The 18,062-nt window shown below is 44.5% G+C and overlaps 1 protein-coding gene across 1 annotated transcript in view; it reads right to left on the reverse strand.

The window, feature by feature from the left end:
• Positions 1-8,244: 8,244 nt before the first annotated feature.
• Dtd1 (D-aminoacyl-tRNA deacylase 1) overlaps positions 8,245-18,062 on the reverse strand; it is a 174,871-nt gene continuing 165,053 nt past the window's right edge. Inside the window, exon 6 of the mRNA XM_021152900.2 lies at positions 8,245-8,770. The gene's annotated coding sequence lies outside the window, so the exon portion shown is untranslated. The remainder of the gene's footprint in view (positions 8,771-18,062) is intronic.

Here is an 18,062-nt window from a genome sequence, read left to right on the forward strand (position 1 = left end):
ATTCTGGGAAGCAGCCAAAGGCAACAGCAATAGCCTACATTGTTGGATGTGGTCTCTTGGACTCCCCTGATCAACATCTTGAAAGAAGGTTTCTCATGTCTGGTACTTGGATTTTCCTATGGAACAGCAACATTCATATCTACTTGTGCCAGATGAAAAAAAAAGCAGACACACTACACAAAAGAATAGTGTGCCTATGGAGACCCACCAAACGTCTCTCAACTTCTCGATCCTGACCTGACCTGAGCCCACAGCTTTGGAACGCAAGCCTATGCTAAGAGTTTGCAGGGAAAGCTGCATAGTAATTATAATCCTCCACTCTCCACTCTGTTATTCTTTCACTGTGCTGGAGCGAGATGAGCTTCAGGCTTTTGAGCTGTATGTGGTCCTCAGAACCATCGCCTGGATGTCCCACAGTGCTCTATGCAGTGCAGAAGCATTGCTACAGGTAGGAAAGGCTTGGAAGGCAGGTGGTTTGATGCAGGTTAGACCTTTCATAGGCTACAGGTGAGAAGCGGGTAGCTGAGGCTTCCAACTAGATAACAGGTTGTTCCTTCTGCTCATGCTGTGTTCTGGAGCAACCTCAGCTCTTCTCACTCGATGCACGGGTTATCTCCAGCCATTTCCTCAGCATGCACCCTGCGCACCATACCATGGTGAAGACCATCTTGACTCTGTTTGATGGAGAGATAGCCAAGATCCTGAGACCCAAGCTCATTTTCTCTAAGATGCCTCCAAATATGGCATGGGATCTGGCATGCAGGCATTGCTCTCGTGCAAAGGCTCTGATCTTTCTGAATACCCTGACAATGGCCTCTAATAAACAAAAGGCTTGCACTGTGTCTAGGCACTGAACCGTCCTTGAGGTTCCCAGTATGTTCCATCTCCCCAGGTGTGTTCTCTGGGTATGCCCCTGGATGAGCTATCTGCTGTTACCTAAACAGTTACATGCCCTAGGCTGCCAATCAAGCTCCCTTGAAAATTCCCTCAGACATCCTGTCCCCAGAAGGCTATGTCAGAAACATGCTGTTGCTATGTTTACTGAAGCCCCCTCCACGGCTGTGGCTGTCTGTCTGTCTTAGTAAGCTGTGTATCCAGCTCCAGACCTCAGTGAGTGACATTTAGACTTACGGACCCAGAAACTATCACTCTAAGTAATATGGGCAAATGAATGAATGGTTCCCAAGAATCAGTATCATTTGTTTCATGCCCTGGCTCAGTCATTGTTTCTTTCATACAAGTCAACTTACCTTCTTGGTGGCTTCACCTACACAATGGTGATAAATCTTCTCTAGTACAGAACTAACTGTTCCAGAAAAACAATTCCCATGGCCATTATGGTGTAATAGAAGGAGGTAGCCAAGAAACTTTGTGGACCAGTTGATCTCAACCTTCCTAATTCTTAGACTCTTTATGACAGTTCCTCATGCTGCAGTGACCCCCCCCCACCCCGCCCTCCCACCATAAATTATTTCACTGCTACTTCATAACTGTTAAGAATCACAATATAAGTATCTGGCATGTAGAATATCTGATATTTGGCCCCTGGCAAAGATCCCCACAGGTTGAGAACCTTGGCTGTAGGGGCAAGGCTTCTTGGGAGATCTGACTGGCCTGAACTTCTCTGCCTCAGCTACTCATTAAGGTTGCCTGGAAAATTTCACTGGCTTTCAATACAGGACTCCGGGATTCTCAGATCTCACCCGGGTGAGTCTGATGTGCAGCTTAGACTGAGAACGCTGGCTGACCCTGGGCCGTGATGCCTTCACCTCGGTGGCTAGCACTTGAGTCTTCCACTTTGAAATGGGCAAAGGCAAGGGATTCTTGAAGCTTGGCTGAATCAACATCAGCTGGAGGGTTGTTAAACCAGAGCGCAGGACTGCGCTCAAGTCTATGACTCAGCAGCTCTGAGGAACAATCCGGATCATGTTTCCCAGATGTTCCCAAGGGATTCTGCTTATCTGGGGTCCCTGCTCTGAGAACTACTGGGTTCAAAACACCATGAGGTTTTATCACCAAGTTCCAACTAAGGACTGTTGATACCTTTTAATTTTTGTTTAAATGAGTTTAGGCACATGTGGCTACTATATCACAGGATGTGAGAGAAATCCAGAGACTGGAAGACCCATGAGGTATTTTCATTCCTTCTTCCAAGTAAAGGAAAAAATGCACACCCTTGCCTGGCCTGTGGCATAAGACAATGTGTACACACAGAGTACTCACCTAACCTGCAGGAGATTCAGGCCCTCAGACCAGGCTTTAAAATGATAAGGGTGGGATAGTAGAAAGCATTTTCAGATAGCCACAGGGGCAGCTTACATGACTCCTGCAGAACATTCTGCAGGTGAGAACAATAAAGCAGGAAAGCCCCAGTGATGTTCCAAAAGAAATGTACAGAGATCTATGGTATCAGTGCGCATGACTTTAAGCCCAAAGAACAACACAGCAAAAAGAAGGTACATTTCAGGGAGAAGGAAATCACTGGAAGAAAACATCCAGCCACACAGGAGAATTGTGAAGATCCAGCAGTGTAGGTGATGGCAAAGCTGATGACGGAATGACTAACAGAAGTCCATGAGGCCAGAGGCACAGCACCACCTAGACTTGGTAGCCATGCAGGGTGTCAACACCCCTGTAACCAAAGTGGGTGAATCTTGGAAAATTCTGCAGGAGAGGGAGAGCTGCCAGCAGCTACAGCCTTTGTGGAAAACATTGCCACCTTGTCCCATTCCCTCAATCTGCACTGCTCCCACCCACCAGCAATCCCAGGCAAGAGCAAGAGTACAAGAAGTCATCAGCTTTTGGAAGGAAACGTGCAAGAGTAGTAATTACAAGAACAGTGTCCGCATCATGACTGCGGGTGAAAGTCATGTAGAAGGAGCAGGTGACCAGTGAGACATGGCACCAGAGCTCAATGCTATCTTCATGCACTTGGTGGTCATGTGGGTCAGAAGAGTGGGATCCTAAGTCTAGCTTCAAATCCTGGCTCTATCACCTCTGAATGGAGGTGTGTGTTACGGCCTGAACATGGGAGACCCTCATAGGATCATGTTTCGAATGCTTGGTCTCCAGCTGGTACTAGCATTTTAGGAAGTAGGACTTGGCTGGAAGAAGTAGGTCACTAGGAACAGGACACTGAAGGTATCTTGTCCCTTCTCTGATAGGTATTCTCTCTCCTTCCTTCCTTCCTTCCTTGCACCCATGTGTATAATATGTATGTGTCTGTATGCACACATACTTGTGCATGTGTGTGTTTCTGCCACATGTTCCTGCTACTGTGACATTCTGCCCAAGCACACAGGATCAAGAGACCACTTTCTGCCAGGGATTTTCTCATAGTCATGATAAATGTAACAAGTACAGTTGTCGAGAGGCCATTCTCCCTGGTGTTTCGTCAACTGAGACCTCATTTCCAAGGTTGTTCATATAGATCACTGCCACTGGAGAGTGTCTCCTCAAAGAGCAGGCAATAGACACCGGGCCCTTAGTGTCACCTGGTTTGTAGACATGCAGTTGCTGTGGTTAATACTCAGTCCTATCCTGGCCCAGGGTCCTCTATGTTCTTCTAGTTCCCAAAGCCCTGCAGTAGCTAACTAGTTACTGGTCAAGCAGGTAAAATGCCACCGTACTCTTCACAGCTCTGGATTCCCATGCCTCTCTCTAAGTCTTTCTCCACTTAACATGGGGAAAACAGATGGGCTGTGGTGATCAGCTGAAGCTTGCAATGGGCTGAGGCAAGCTTTTGGCCATGGGTAAGTGCTCTAATTAATTACTCTATCTACTCCTATAAACAAACATTTGAAACTCAGAAAAGATAAAAATAGACATCATAAAAGTGGCCTTTGAGCCCAAGGTAGGTGAGGAACCAATTATAAATTTCTCTGAATGAAATGAAGTTTCAAAAAAGATGTGACCACAGACTGGAGTTACCATGGGGTGACTTTAAAAGAGTCATGCTAAAGAGAGGAGATGAAATCCAAACGTGTCAAAAATCACTTTTGTAGAATGAGTGACAGATACTACAAACATCCCAGCTGGATATGATCTCCTAGAGCATTCTAGAATAGATGATTACACGGACAGTTTGGGGCACTGTGAAAAAGAACTCAGTAAATTGGGAGGCAGGGTGAGTTCAGAGTAACACCTTGTGTTATACTATATTGTTTGATGTTGCGCCCACCTCGGCCGGCAAAGAAGACACAACACGGTCTGATTTTTCTCAACAGCCTTTATTATAGGAACGCCTCGATGCTGCTACAGGGACCCCGGGAACCCAGGGAGGTCTGCTTATATGCACTCCAGCACAGGGAAAGGCTTCGTGTCCTCCTGGGATTGGTTGAATTAGCAAGTACCCGCTGGGGAGGGGTTGGCGCCAGACTCGGGCTTACGCCTGTGCAATGGTGTTGTTTACAACAACAGCAATCATGGCCTGATATACCACAGCCTTGTATCTGGCATGATCTTAGAGTTGGCTTCCTACAGTTTGACAAGATCACTAATCACCAAAATGCTGCAAAGTAGAATATAGCTTGGTTTCAGCAGGAATGGGGAAAATGGGCAGGAGGAATGTGTGTTAAATGAGAAGATAAATAATACACTGACTGGTATGAAGGAAGACTTTTTTGTGGAGAACCAGCTCCCTCCTGTGTGTGGACTTAGCCAAGAATTAAAACTAGAACCGGTCTGAAGATGACATTGAAGCTGGGAGGGAGGACACACATGACTGTAGAAACAGTTCAAAGACCATAGCCTTGCCCCCACCAAGACTGCATGGATTTTTTTTTTTTTTTTTTTTTTGGTGGGGGAAGAGGGGTGGTTAATCTCACTTACCTGTAGGCTCCACATGAGCCAAGAATAGGATGCAGCAACAGCACCTGTCCACCCAGGCAATGTGCCTGTCCGGGGGACTGCTCTGAGTCTGAGCATCCTCTTACTCAATCTTACAGCCATGCTGCAAGGGGAAGTATTGCTTCCCCTTGACAGAGGAGGGAGGACAGTCCTCAACAGCTAGAACAGTAACTTGTCGCGAGGTTTCCCTGGTAGCCAGGTCTATGCCATCCCTTGACCTCTTAGGGCCCAACACGCTCACGTGCTCACATCAAGGTGCCTCAGCCACACAATGGCAGAACTGTATCTGGTTTTCAGTGGTCACAGTTACAGGAAAAATTACTGAAGAACTAGAACACATTGGTCTGGGGAAGATGTGGCCAGTGACAGGCGTTAACTATGAATAATCAATCCCTTTGCTCTAGGTGCGGCTTCTGTCCTTATCTTTCTGTGTCCCTTCTTGCCCCCCACCCCCGCCTCAGTGCTACCAACCTGCTGGTGGTTGTCTGGACATTCTTCCTTTCTGTCACCTCGAGGACATCAGACTTGCCATACCTCTGTCACCCACTGTGGCTGTGGGGCTGATACTACCTCTGCCCACAGATCTCTTACTCCCCCAAAGAAAAAGTTGTTTTTGTATCTAAGCCTGAGCCATCTCCCTCCAACAGAGGGCCTATCAGCTGCAGCCCCTTCAAGAGACCACCCACACTGTACTTTCTGTTCAAGGACTGAGCCCTTAAGCTCACTCATCCCCGGTAAAGAACCAAAGCAGGGTATTAAGAAGCCCCTATAAATATCAAATCCATTATCCCAAAGTAATCTATTAGCTTAGATTTAGCAGTCTAAAATGCCACACTAACAGGTAATTTCCTAGTGGGTATTTAAAGCTGCTGTTTAGGAACTCCAAAATTAAATGCTCTGCTGTCCAGACCTCGGGAGAGGATAGAAACACAGCAGCACTTTAGAAGGCTGACTCCCCTTAAACAGTAGTCTCCCATATCTTTCCTATGGCAGTTGAGAGGGGTCCAACTTGTGAAGTTTGCCCAGTTTCTGATACGAGGTTCTTCTCCTCTGTTTTATAAGGACTCATATCAGCAATGAATTTACAAAGAATTCTGGAAGCACCTGGCTGAACAGGTCAGACAATGATAAATTAGTTGTAGCAAAGGCCATCTCTCTGGTTCTCAACACTAAAATGACAGTAGGATCAAGGGAGTGAGCGTTGGTGTGTATGTATGTTTGTTTCGTAGGATCAAATCAATGGATGCCAAGTTTGGCCTATGCCCATCAGCACAGCTCCATCATCATCATCTCAAAGTGGCATGGTAGAGGAACTGCCCGCCCTCCCTGCCCTGGACCACCAACCATGAGGAGAGGCTGTGGAGCATCCAGGCTGAGAGGATGCCTTTATTTGGTCTATGTTTTGTGTAGCCACAAGTGCTTGTTCTGCTGTAAAGTAAACCACAAAAGGCAAGATTAAACGGGTCTTGGTTCCCAGCATTGCCGGCACGCTGTTCTGTTTAAAGTACTGGGCCTAAGATCTGCCAAGGCTCCTCAAAAAAAAGCCATACATGGTACGACTCTGCTCTCCCATCCCTGTACAAAAGATGTTTGAGCAGACAGTAAACAGCAAGCATTATAAGTAAGCAAAAGGAAAAGATGCTAAAAAGGATGTAAAGACAGAGGAGTTTATCCTATGCAAGCAGAACTGAGCCCAAAATCTAATTTTAGCCTTTACTCCCACAGACAGACTTAGAAACAACCTTTCTTTCAAAGGAGGGTTAACACACTGGAGACTGGCACTTTGTTTTTGATGGGTCTATAGCTGTTTGGGGTTTCTCCTTGACCTCACATTGTCTCTCTATCATGTTGGCCTGTTAAATATGACCCTCCCAGGCCAGTCAGGAATGTATTCACTGCTTCTCTGATCCCAGGAGCTAAAAATGATCTTCATGATGGTGGAAATGTTTTCTTCAATCAAATGCTATGTGGCCCTGTAGTTTGCTAAGGGAGATTTTGAAGTCAATTTCTTGAAACAGAAGGTCTTCCCCTTCACATAAGTAGGTCGGGTTTTCTGCTCAGACAACAAAAGTTCCCAACATTATGATCCACTTTGCAAATTTTTGTTGTTGTTAAAAAGCCAGCCTCCACTCGAATACAACTTATACCCACTGGTCCTCTTCTTTATTTCTGATCCAGGGTCTCTTCTACGTCTTTTACATCCTCACCAATGTTCTTTCCTGGGCTACAGAGCCCTTTCAGCTTCCTTCTTCCTGGTGTCAGACACTTTGGCTGCTTGACCACTCTCTGCTGCTTATACTCCAATTGGCCTGTGTCCCTTTAAAACGGAGTCCAGAAACAGCTGTGGACAATGAGTGTGTGTCATTCCCAGGGTCCACGCATCTACCTGTCAGTTCTTACAACCCAATCCGCATCTTCCCTGATGCCGAGGACAGGCTGCAGCTGTTCAGTGAGCACTAATTGGTGCTGATAAACTGCAGTGGCAGGAAAATATATGACAAATCTTCTCACTGACGCCTGTTAAAAAGAGATATCAGTAAATTTATTCATGTCAAACCCTAGTTTGGTAATTCAGATGGAGTGGGATTGGTGGCTTCTTGGACCTCACTGCCCATGGGCTGGGAAAACTGACCTGGGTCTGCACAGGGTGCAATGTTTTTAACCTCAAATGTGGATATTAAATATTATACATTTTGCTCTATGTCTGTACTGATTCAGAACAAAGAGAGATATTACTAGGTAACAAATCCTTTCCTAACCCAAGTAGTTGAAAGTGTGTTATAAATGGTATTTGAGTCTCTCTCTCTCTCCCCTCCTTCCCCCCCTCTCTCACATGCTTTCATTTAAAAGGGACTCAGTCATTACAAAGGTCATGAGTAGACAGTGCAGCATTGCCAAATAAGGGTGTCTCCTCTATAATGAGACAAGGGATATTTTAAGAGAGGATATTAGTATTTACCATAAGCAACTATATTATTTCTCAACATTATATAGTATTTAAAAATGACTGCTTTAAGTGTCTTACTGGCCAGTTAACTCCTTTGACAGAATGTGATTTCCTTCCCATGACTTTGTGTGCTGGCTTGGTCATATCCACAACAGAGCCAATGTGGGACAAGTGCTTATGCACAGCTGCATCCATTCTCAATTAGGATGCTCTGGCCGTTCTGAAGAAAGATGGGAAAGTGGCCCATCTGCATATCCTTCCCTGCCACCACTTTTCCAAATAGAATGCTATCAGTCATAAATTAACACAGATAGCCTCTGACTTTGCAACCAGAGGCCTATGGGAGCCACTTGCAAGGCCTTATCTGAAATGAAGTATAATACATCCAGTGGATTAAGACACAACACATTTCTACAGAAAACATCATTAAACAAACACAGCAGAATCTAATAATAAAGTAGTTCATTGAGATTTATGGTTTTATTATTTATTTTTAGAAAAGAAGAGAAAATGTACAAGATGCAAAGTCTCATACAATATGTTATTATTGGTTGCCTAACACCAGCCCTGTCTTGTGACTCAATGATGGAGATGGTGGGCAGCAGGCATGTGCTGGAGATGGATCACAGACTCACAGTACACCACAGATGAGGACAGATGATGCTGGGCCAGCCTGTTCCAAAAGCAAGCCAAAACATGGTAGAAAGCAAGGAAACCAATGGTCCCCTCTCCATGGGGAGGGCATGGGTGTGAACCCACAAGCACTCTCCCATCCCACAGCACCCACTACCCCAATCAGACCACAGCAATACACAAAATGAAATGGTCCTTTGGTGTTTTTCAGCAGGGATATTCAGGTTCCCAGGGTCTTATTTCTGATTTTCTTTTCATATTTGAGTCCCGAATTCTTAAAGCAGTGTAGGGGCTTTAGCATCTTGAATTTTTCAGGATCCGATTCTGCCCAATGGTAATTTGCTAAAAGGAACAAAGAGAAAATAAGATGGACTGCAAAACCTGCTTTTAAAACATACCACTAGGCCCAGAAACATTAAGAATTAGCTAAAGGCATCACTTCAAATTCATGCAAAAACACAGCATCACATTGCCTCACTTCACTGTGCAAAACAGTCTAGCAACGTATGATATGTAAACCCAAGAACCTTCTCACCAGAGTGTCTCCTACAATAACCCAGTGTTTGAGTTAAAAACATAGTATATCAAATTACTGAACACAGGTCTTTGATTGGTTAGCTGGTTAGATTTAGGTTTTGTCTTCATTTTTTCACTTATTTATTTATTTTACGTATGTGAATACATCATTGCTCTCTTCAGACACACGAGAAGAGGGCATTGAATCCCACTACATATGGTTGTGAGCCACCATGTGGTTGCTGGGAATTGAACTCAGGACCTCTGGAAGAGCAGTCAGTGCTCTTAATTGCTGAGCCATCTCTCTAGTCGTTCCCCCTCTGCTCCCCATCTTCATTTTTTGAGGCAGTGGGTCATCCTATAGCCCAGGCTGACCTAAAACTCACTATGTAGTTTGAGGCTGGCTCTGAGCTTACATTAATTTTCTTACCTAAACTTCCTAGGATTACAGTTTTGAACCACCATGCAGGATCTGAACATACTTCTAAATGGCCTTTGCATCAAAGAGAACTCTTAAGGCAAAATAGAATACACTTTGAAGTAAATGAAAAGGAAAATACAACATACCAAAACTGTAATGTTCACCATTCACTAGGAGAAAATTCACAGCATTTAGTATTTATACAAGGGGGAAAACTGTCAAATCCATAATCTGAATTTCTACTTAAGGAAATAATACAGGCAGAATAACCCTCAAAACAAATCTAAACAAGAGAAACAAAGAAAGCATATGTGTATGCACGTATGTATGTATGTATGTATGTATATTTGAATATTATAAAATAGTAGGTTTCCATATGGATTTTCAAACAACCCTAGTGTTACTTATCCCTTCCTAATCCACTTCTCTGCTGTACCTTCCCTTGTGAGTGTTAGGTGTGGGATATTTTCCCACAAGTCAGGTATGTCTCAGAAACCCCAAAACAATACAATACAAAACAATACAAGCCGTTATTTTTGATTGCCCACCAGAACTTGAGAAAGATCTTGTTGCTGAAGACACCACACAGTGGTCACAGTGCCAGGAGAAATCAAGTTAGTACTGACTAACAAGCTTCCACTAATGGCTAGCTTTCATAGTCCTGGAAGGGAATTATGCAGGCTGCTGGGGGGTTAAAAAAAAAAAAGTCACCAGTAGTCTTATCCAGATGTGAACCTTGTATCCTGATCTACAAAAGCCACAAGTGTGTGCAACAGTGGCATGAATGTCATGGGAACAACCAACCATTCATTCTGTTTAGTTTTAAGGCATGCGCCCTAAGATGAAATACATACCTGGTACTGTGAATCCATCCAACAGGCCATGGTTGGAGAACTAATAAGCCCCAGAATAATAACCTACTATTATTATTTTGCTAAACAGACATAGCATCAAGCTGTCCTCTAATTTCATCTCTCTCTACCCAGAGATAAGTACAGCTCACAGATCTCAGGAGAACATTTTCTTTGTACAGTGACTGGCAGTTAGTGCAGAAACATACAAGTGGCTGAAGCCTAGAGTGTCAAGGGAGTACTCACCACAGGAGCATCTACGTCATACCCTCTCACCACAAGGCTCGGGAACCATTGAGGAAGACTGTAAGAGTCAACTTCAGGAGGACTATCGAGAAACAAGTCTTTTGAATATGACAGGACCACTGAACTCATGAAATCATAGCATCTGTGGTTTCCTATACACGATCAAGCCAGTCATTATTCCAGCAAGAAGAGGAAGAGGCTGGTGAGATGAAAATGGCCCTTAGTAGGTTGGACATGCTTCAGTGGATGGTCCCAAACTCATGAGTATATAGGCAGCAAAAACTGGAAGATTCAGTGGGGAAAGGGAGAGGAAGGGAGGGAGGGAGAGAGAGACAGAGAGAGAGAGAACACTAAAAGTTGGGAGAAGTTGGGGAGGCAATTCTGGGAGGCAATTGGAGAAGGAGTTTAGGTTGATATTATATTTTTTAAAAATCTGATGGCAAAATGTCTTAGTCAAGGTTACCACTGCTATGATAAAACACCATTGCATACACTAGCAAGATTTTGCTGAAAGGACCCAGATATAGCTGTCTCTTGTGAGACAATGCCGGGGCCTAGCAAACACAGAAGTGGATGCTCACAGTCAGCTATTGGATGGATCACAGGGCCCCCAATGGAGGAGCTAGAGAAAGCACCCAAGGAGCTAAAGGGAACTGCAACCCCATAGGTGGAACATTATTATGAACTAACCAGTACCCCAGAGCTCTTGTCTCTAGCTGCATTTGTATCAAAAGATGGCCTAGTAGGCCATCACTGGAAAGAGAGGCCCATTGGACTTGCCAACTTTATATGCCCCAGTACAGGGGAATGCCAGGGCCAAGGGGTGGGGGTGGGTGGGTGGGGGACTGGGGGGGGGGAGTGTATTGGGGACTTTTTGGATAGCATTGGAAATGTAATTGAGGAAAATACCTAATAATAATAAAAAAAAAATGATGGAGACAGAAAAAAAAAAAAAAAAAAAAAAAAAACACCATGACCAAAAGCAAGTTGCAGAGGGAAGAATTTATTTGGCTTATACTTCCACATCATAGCCCTGGAAATCAGGACAGGAACTCAAGCAGGGCAGGAGGCAGGAGTTGATGCAGAGGCCATGAGGAAGTGCTGTCTACTACTTTGCCCCCCTCCTGGTTTGCTCAACCTGCTTTCTAACAGAACCCAGAACCCCCAAATAGTAATGAAGAAAATGACCTAAAAGCCTGGTAGGCAGCTTGATCTTATGGAGACATTTTCTCAACTCAGGTTCCCACCTCTCAAATTACTCTAGACCACTGTTTCTCAACCTGTGCGTCACAACCATCTAAGAACACATATTTCTAATGGTCTTAGAAACTGAGACCCTGTCAGTAGCAAAATTACAGTTATGAAGTAGCAATGAACTGTAGAAAATCATTTTATGGTTGGGGGTTCCCACAGCATGAGGACCTGCATTAAAGGGCAGTATAAGGGTAAAAGGCATGCCGGTGTAGATAATACAATAGGCTGGAAGTAAAGACAATACATCAAGAACTGAGGCGTCATATTGAGAAGTTTGAATTGTAAGGGAACTAAACAATCATTTCTACCTGGGCTAATCCTTATTGATATAAGGGATAAAAATGGCAATATCAGTGTAGACCCTAAGACATTAAATAATAATAATAAAACAAAACAGAGGCCGGTGCAGTAGCACATGCCTGTGACACCAGCACTTGGGAGACTGAGACAGAAGCAGCATGTGTCTGTGAGCAGCCAGGGCTGTTTTACACTCTGTCTGAAAGAATTTAATTAAGTTAAATATAAATAAAATAAAATAAAATAAAATAAAATCTATATATCTATGTATCACAATATCATGCTGACATAGACATATGGGATAAAGTCTTTGAAAAACAGATGCAAACCCATTTAATGGAATAGGAGTTGGGGAGTTGGGACCTAAAGCAAGGACAAGGAAGGGATAAACTGGGCACCTGTCTATGAGATATTTTCTAATACCACTCAAAATAGTTATTTTTTAATATGAAATGTCCAAGTGAACTTTAAACGATACGGCAATAATGTGAATTATGTGAGAAAAAGGTTTTAATTATGTATGGCATTCTCAGTCAACCCGAAACTAGGTGTGATGGCTCTTGACCTTAATCCCAGCAATGCAAATTGGGAGAGAACAATAAAGCGGATTATCATGTGCATTTCTAGAGGCCAGCCCTGGCTCTGTGTGTGTGTGTGTCCCTTTGTGATTCTGAGGGTACAATAAAACCCAGCTAACTAACTACTAAGCATCATGATCCCTCACCTAACAGGGCACTTTCTATCTCCCCTCGTCTAAATGCTCCCTGCATGGGTTTTAGGGAAAGCCTAAGATCCTAATAGCAATAGTGCTCTGTGAGTGTGATTTCTGATAACTTCAATGCCACCATGAGCAGATGCCTTATGGGGTTGAGTTTGCTATGGAGGCCCCTCCATGAATATAAGAAAAGCAAGCTAGAAACACAGCTAGTGTGCATAGCTAGTCTGTGACCTTTGGTTTGGTTTGGAAACCGGTCAGGAACGGACTTCTCCCCTAGGCCCACTCATCCCTGAGACCCCCTTCTTCCAGTCCTGCACTCCTGAACAAGCATCTGAAGGTGCGGCAGGTGGAACCACTCGATGCCATTCTCAGGACCTGTTTCCAGGTTTTAGTCAAAGAAAAGAAGAGAACACGCTTGTTTCTGTATGATGCTGAGGTGATAACTAACCCACAGACCTGAGTCTCTGAAAGGCTCTTTCTTCAGCTGCAACTCTAATAAGTGACACTCTGGAATCGTTTCCCACGCTGACCATCCGAGAAGTCCACCCATCGCCTGGCACAGACGGAAACTGCACTTTTGCTTTTTCGACTTGAGTTTTAAGATTCTGCTTGAATAAACTTTCCTTTCCATTCTAGATAAACTTTAAGTACTCTATAATATTCTAAATTTGGGGGGATATTTTTATGATTCAAATGTATGACATACAAATGGAAAATATAAAGTTTACTCTGGAAGAATAAATGACTTGAACATTCACTCTTTCAAGTGAAGTGAAGCAGCTGACGCTGTGCACCAAGCAGTCCTGAACTCTTAGACTGAGAAGGCAAGGACACAGAGGAACCCGACTGGAGAGCCCTGCAAAGGAGTCAGGCCAGCAACAGCTGTCTCGGGACTGTGAGCTGCCGGGTTTGGTTAGGTTTGTTTGTGTTTGTTTTCCTTCTTTGAGCAATGTGTCATTTCTGAAATGTGCTAAGTGAAAAAAATTGTAATAAAATTATATTTCAAAATAGGTTTTAAAAGAGAAAACTCATTTGTGAATTCCGGACTAAATTTGTGATTCCCGACTAGAAGGACTCTTAGAGGTTTTAGTCTAAAAGTTCTCTGAGCGTTTAGGTACGCATTAAGACAGAAGGACCTCACACAGCACCTGTCTTGAACAGCTAGAGGCTAAGTGTGCCTTTAGAGTTGACCTTGCTATGATGGGCATTCCAATGGGCTTAATCATGTGTCAGCATTAATACCACAAATAGCATGCTCTCAACACACCGCAGAGCCTCTGACAAGCAGCAGACACTGTCCTAGCTGAAAACTGCAGTTCCCCGTGGGACTGTCCAATGGATGCTGCTGTTTCTAACCTGTTTGTTGTCCTTTTCCACCTCATTTCCTCCACAACTATAGAAACACCTAGGCACTGGTTGCTGGCCATCACCTAGGAGTGCCTGGAGACAACGATGTTATGTGTTAGAAAGCTGTACCACCACCACAACCAACAGCCTTTTGGACTACCAGCTTCCTCCAGATGTGCTAGTGGCTTTTTATTGCTTTCAAACACCAAGGAGTGAGGAACAACTTCAATGAGGCCAATGCAGGACCTGAAGCTAGGAATCCTTCAACAGCCTATTCAAATATAGATATGGTAGCTGAGGTCTGTACTTCTAGTACTTGGGAGGCTGAAGATGGAAGACTAGCCTGGGTTTAGGGCCAGTCTGGGCTACATAGTAAGTTTCAGGCTAGCCTAGACTAAAGAATAATACTCTGTCTCAGATGATGGTGATGATGATGGTGATGCCTGGTGGTGGTGGTGGTGATGATGAATGAAACCACATCACTATTTGTTGATTTTTAACTGCTCAGTTTGTAGCTTTGGGTCATTTGTATAACAACAAGACACAAGTTCTAGACTCAGAACATACAGGACACCACAGGTGTTCTCCAACTCACTGTTCAAAGCAAAACAAAATAAAAGCCAAGCTTTGATGTGTTTACTAATTTCATATCACAGCTAGGAATCCAACTACCTTTCATTTACCTAGAAGAGCTCTGTCAAAAACTTACAATTTTCTGGAAAAGTCAACATTATCAGTGAATTTCTGACCAGTTAGCACTATTAAAGATTTCAGTGAGTGCCTCTAATGAACTGCCAAGGGGACTTGGGTCTTTTACCAGCTAGACCCACAAAGCAAGATCTGTCTTAAACAATAGAAATTTGACAAGGAGTGGTGGTTCTATACTACAGTCTCAGCCCTTTGGAGACACTTAGGGAACTCAAGGCCAGCCAGGGGTATTTAAAGAGTTCAAGGACAGCTTGCCCTACATAGTAAGACCCTGTTCCCAAAACTTTGGGGTAGGAACCAATGCCTGACTTCAGTTAAGATGGAAGATTAGAAGGTGCCTCTCCTTGTGACCCACTTAAGGTGAAACTGCCAAATAAGAAAGAACTGCCTATTGCAAAGAGAGGAAATGGAAGTTGTTTGGAGCCATAAAGGCAGTGAGCGAATGACGCAGAGCTGGGTGCCCATCCCCCCAAGCCAAGGTGAACATTGTTCAGATGCTCAGCTGCACAGTGCAGTGAGGTACAGAACAACCCTCATCCCAGGGCTAATCTAGGGGTCTCAGGTGGAAAGAAAGGGACATTCCTACCATTGAAACAATTCCACACTCCTCAAAAGCCTAAATGTAGCAGTGGGTGTGGGTGAGACAGATTCCTTCCACCTGGGTCAGGATAATCAGAATAACCATTTTGTCAGTCTGTATGACTCAGGGAGCAAGAAAGGGCTAGCCACCATCTTGAGAAGGTACCTGTTGTTCAAAACTAACCCACTCTGGGGGGTTGAGAATAATCCATAAATTAGGCAATCTAAATTTAAACCAGCCTCAACCCTAGAGCAAAAGGTAGTTCTAGGAGATAGCTGTGCACAGCAAGAAAGCCTAACCCTGAGGAGCTGAGTGGCAGAGGATTTGGGAAGCTTGACTGAAGCTGTAAAGCACACAACTCCTCCTTCAATAGATGGGATCAAGACTCATCAACTGAGATGCACACTTTGATAGCCATGAGCCTACAGTCAGTGGGTGGGTTCAACCCCTGGAATCGCCTGTCACTGAGAACACTGACATTCCAACAGTGTACCTCATGCCCACAGATGCATCCTTCCAGTACAGTGATTAAGAGTCAGGAGGTCCTGACAAAAACTACTGCAGGTCTTTGCCTGTACAGATCTCAGTGCTGCAGGTGCTTCTCATAACTCCCAACATATTTTAGAATACCCTGTCCCCTCAATTAGGACAGCCTAGGAACATCATAGAACACAAAGCTAAGTGTGGACAACAGAGGTCTTGGTACACAAAGAAAGGAAGCTGTCAAAGTGAAGACAGGTCCAATAGAGATTGGACACTTCTCCAAAACACACTGAAGCCCAGCGTAAACCATGAAAAAGCCAGGAGCCCACAGATACAACTGTCACTCCCATCCCCAAGCAGAGTTCTTCTCAGTGCTGTCAGAATTGAAGTCAGAGGAATCAGACTCCAACGAGGCCAACACTGATGACAAGAGGCCAGGGGGAGGTTTCTTCTGCTCAGCATCTGGTTCTGTGCTATAATGACCTTAGGTGAATTTCTGAGATGCTCACACAATCCATCCATCAAACCTCTAAGGCCTATAGAAGTATAAAAGTTGACACCAAAGCATTTGTCTTGAGGCACTAATCCTTCAAAGAATGTTTAATCTTGCATGAAGCTTACACAGTTCCTGGAAAATATTTTGACAAAAATTCTACAAGGTGACACAGTGGCCTCTTCACATTAGTACATTCTAGTACACTCCAGAGAAGCAAATCAGCGTGTAAAATGTACACACCTTAGCCACACCTCTCAGTGATTGTTTCTACGTGGTGTGCGGTATCCTACTGCTCACTGCATAGTCTTTCAAATGATTCCATGTGCCCCTTTCCCAGCATGTGAGCTCGCCCAGCTAGTGAGCCTAAACGACTCTCACAAACCCTCTGATGGCACAGCAATCAAGCGCCACATCACGGTGTTCTTCTGTTTGGACTTTCAGGGAACTCCTTTTGTTCACTCTGTGTCTCCTTCAAACTCAAAACTTGACTGAGTAGCAAGTCATAAGACAAAAGACGGGTAGATGAGCTTCAGTTTTGTCATGAGCCATCACTGTTACCTTCATTAAGAATGTCCCAAAGAGCCTCCTCACTGGGAACAGAAAGCCCACACACTTCTGAACCACAGAAAGTGCCATAATTGCATCCTCCCTCCTCTCTGATCAGAAACATATATTAATATGTTAAAGTGTATTATATATAAATATGTCATATATTTAATATATATCATATATACTATAGTAAATGCATATATTGGATAAATAAGTCGATATTGGAGATGTCAACTTTGTTGGTGGCTTCAGCATTGATCATTTATTTAGGTGCTTTCGCTCATTCCCTGGTATGCTAAGATAGAAAATATACATACATATATACATACATACCACACATATCTATTGCCTAAAGTATGATTTGGAAGTAGTTCATGTCTTTTATTTTAAGCATCATATTATCTATTAAAAGAAAATAAGAGAAAAGACCACACCAAAAAAAGGCCAAGGGTGGAGTAGGGCCACAGGCCTCATCCAGCCGGATCAGTGCCGGAGTAGCAGGAGCTCGCAGGGTTGCCTGACACCCGCCAGCTACCCACGACCTCCGCCTCAGGATTTTGGGACTGCTGGTGAGTGGAACACAGCTTCTGCTCCAATCCAATTGCGCGGGACCTGAGACTGCATTAGTTAGGGAAGCAGAAACCAGCCTGAGTAGGGCCACAGGCCTCATCCGGCCGGATCAGCACCAGGGTAGCGGGAGCGCAGGGTTGCCTGACACCCGGCAGCTACCCACGACCCCCGCCGCAGGATTTTGGGACTGCTGGTGAGTGGAACACAGCTTCTGCTCCATTCCAATTGCGCGGGACCTGAGACTGCATTAGTTAGGGAAGCAGAAACCGGCCTGAGTAGGGCCACAGGCCTCATCCGGCCGGATCAGTGCCGGGGTAGCAGGAGCGCAGGGTTGCCTGACACCCGCCAGCTACCCACGACCCCCGCCGCAGGATTTTGGGACTGCTGGTGAGTGGAACACAGCTTCTGCTCCAGTCCAATCACGCGGGACCTGAGACTGCTCTGGTTGGGGAGAGAGAAATCCGGCCTACATAGGGCCACAACCCTCTTCCGGTCAGAAAAGCACCTGGGCAGCTGGGGCGCAGGGTCGGCTGACACTCACCAGCTACCCACAACACCCACCACAGGATCTTAAGACTTCTGGAGAGTGGAACACAGC

The sequence above is a fragment of the Mus caroli genome, unplaced genomic scaffold, assembly GCF_978045245.1.
Source record: "Mus caroli unplaced genomic scaffold, Mus_caroli_1 scaffold_2, whole genome shotgun sequence".
Lineage (NCBI taxonomy): Eukaryota > Metazoa > Chordata > Mammalia > Rodentia > Muridae > Mus > Mus caroli.